The sequence below is a fragment of the Coenobita brevimanus genome, chromosome 76 (genome assembly GCF_032717465.1).
Source record: "Coenobita brevimanus isolate Jiangsu-jjx chromosome 76, ASM3271746v2, whole genome shotgun sequence".
NCBI lineage: Eukaryota > Metazoa > Arthropoda > Malacostraca > Decapoda > Coenobitidae > Coenobita > Coenobita brevimanus.
Window position 1 is genome coordinate 17,839,395 of NC_137029.1, and position 2,189 is coordinate 17,841,583.

The 2,189-nt window shown below is 40.7% G+C and overlaps 1 non-coding gene across 1 annotated transcript; it reads left to right on the forward strand.

Moving 5' to 3' along the window:
* Positions 1 to 753: 753 nt before the first annotated feature.
* Positions 754 to 872, forward strand: LOC145408311 (5S ribosomal RNA). The gene has a single exon (XR_013898901.1). It is a non-coding gene; the product is annotated as a 5S ribosomal RNA (ribosomal RNA).
* Positions 873 to 2,189: the final 1,317 nt, after the last annotated feature.

The window sequence follows — 2,189 nt, forward strand, 5'->3', positions numbered from 1 at the left end:
ATTAACCCATCCTAATTCAAATTCATTTCACGAATTCCCTAAGGATTTCATGAAATCACTGATTAGACAAATTCCCAGCAGCTATATATATATATATATATATATATATATATATATATATATATATATATATATATATATATATATATATATATATATATATATATATATATATATATATATATATATATGTGTGTGTGTGTGTGTGTGTGTGTGTGTGTGTATGTTTTTTTTTCATTCATTCATTGCCAGACGCCATGTATCCCAAACGGGGTGGCCAACGGCTTAGAGTTAATTGTTTTACAGGGAGGGGCACTAATCCTCCACCAACCCCACTTGACACGTAGGGATGCCAACAGCATCTGGTGTTCCCAGGCGGTCACCCATCCAAGTACTAACCAGACCCAACGGTGTGTGTATGTACTGTATGTATTTGTGGTAGGTGGTGCCGACCATCATCCACTCACTTAATGTAGTGCTGCCTACTTCTTTCTTAGCTTTTATCAATCTTTTTCTGTGCCTGCCATCCTCTCTTCCTATTTCTCCTTTCTTTCCTGTCACTTCTTAATGCTTTTCCTTCCTTTACAGGGGGGTTTACATTGAGTGACAAGCCATATGGTTTCCTGTAAGCCAAGAAACCATTTACAACGCTGGGTGGTAACCATATAACCAAACCATACGTGCTTCCTACGTGTCAACAAGTGAGTTGGTGGAGGGTTAGTGTCCCTCCCGTAAAAGAAATAACTCAAAGTAGCCAACGGCCATACCACGTTGAGTACACCGCTTCCCGTCCGATCAGCGAAGTTAAGCAACGTTGGGTCTGGTTAGTACTTGGATGGGTGACCGCCTGGGAACACCAGATGCTGTTGGCATCCCTACTTGTCAAGTGGGGTTTGTGGAGGATTAGTGCCCTTCCCTGTAAAACAATTAACTCTAAGCCGTTGGCCACCCCGTTTGGGATACATGGCGTCTGGCAATGAATGAATGAAAATGGCCACCCCTTACGGGATTATGGCGCCTGGCAATATATACAGTGTATATATATATATATATATATATATATATATATATATATATATGTGTGTGTGTGTGTGTGTGTGCACTTAATTTGCACTTAAATTTTATTTAAGAAAGGTGTTACTGAAGGCACACACATGAAGAGTTCGTATTTTTATTTTGTGCAGTGAGTTATAGGTCTCGCATATAGCTTTGATGTCAGTCGGACTGAATCCCAGCCTATGATTATTCAACATTCCCACAAAATATCACTACAAAAACGGAAATATGTCGGGACTATTGCATTGCACCCTCGACTTCATGTTTTGTTTATCTCCGTCAGCTTCTACGAAATGCTGCTTTGTGACTGGCAGACACTTCCTAAGCGTATTTTCATAAAGCTATTGTGATTGGCTGGGATATCAGAAGACACCTTCTGAGGGAAAGTTGCCTTTTCGCGGAAAGGCACAACAAAGGCGCCTTTAAAATTGTTTGAGTATGAGAATCGGGTGTGTCATCAAAGGTGCCTTTGACCTGCTGTACAAAAAGGCCCCTTTCATTCAAAATGGCGCTGTGGCTAAAGGCTCGTTTTGAGTACCCTGCCCCAGGATTACCTGTGTGTTCTGAATAGTTTCAGGCATATTAAGTAAAGATATGTTGTTGATAAAATGTGCTCAGATGGAAAGTAACATGCCTGGGCGAACGCAGCGAGAGATGTTAAAACATTTGCAACACTGTTCACAGGTATTAATGTTGAAGGCAAAGTCCATGTCACGTGTCCGAACACTGCAAGCGGTCGGTCGATTGGTTATGGAGCATGACTAGATAGTGGTAGTTTTGGTTTAGGTGTTGCTCGTTCACGTACGATTATTTACAAGTAGGTACACAAACAGTCCACACACCTGGAATAATACGAACCAAGGACATACGGTTGCTTAGACATTCGAGCGGATTCGACCAGAATCCAAAACACTGAAACGCAGGTCTACACCACGATTTATTACAGTGATTTTAATGGTCATGTAATTAGTGTATTACAGTATTAATTAAACTATTCAAGGACACAGTGTTTCATTTATTGTACAACATAGTAAAGAGTATGTACAGTATTATCACCATTCTACCGAAACTGTTGTACAGTACGTGGATATAACAAGTGGATGGGGGAAGGGGAGATGGAGGGAGGGACGAGG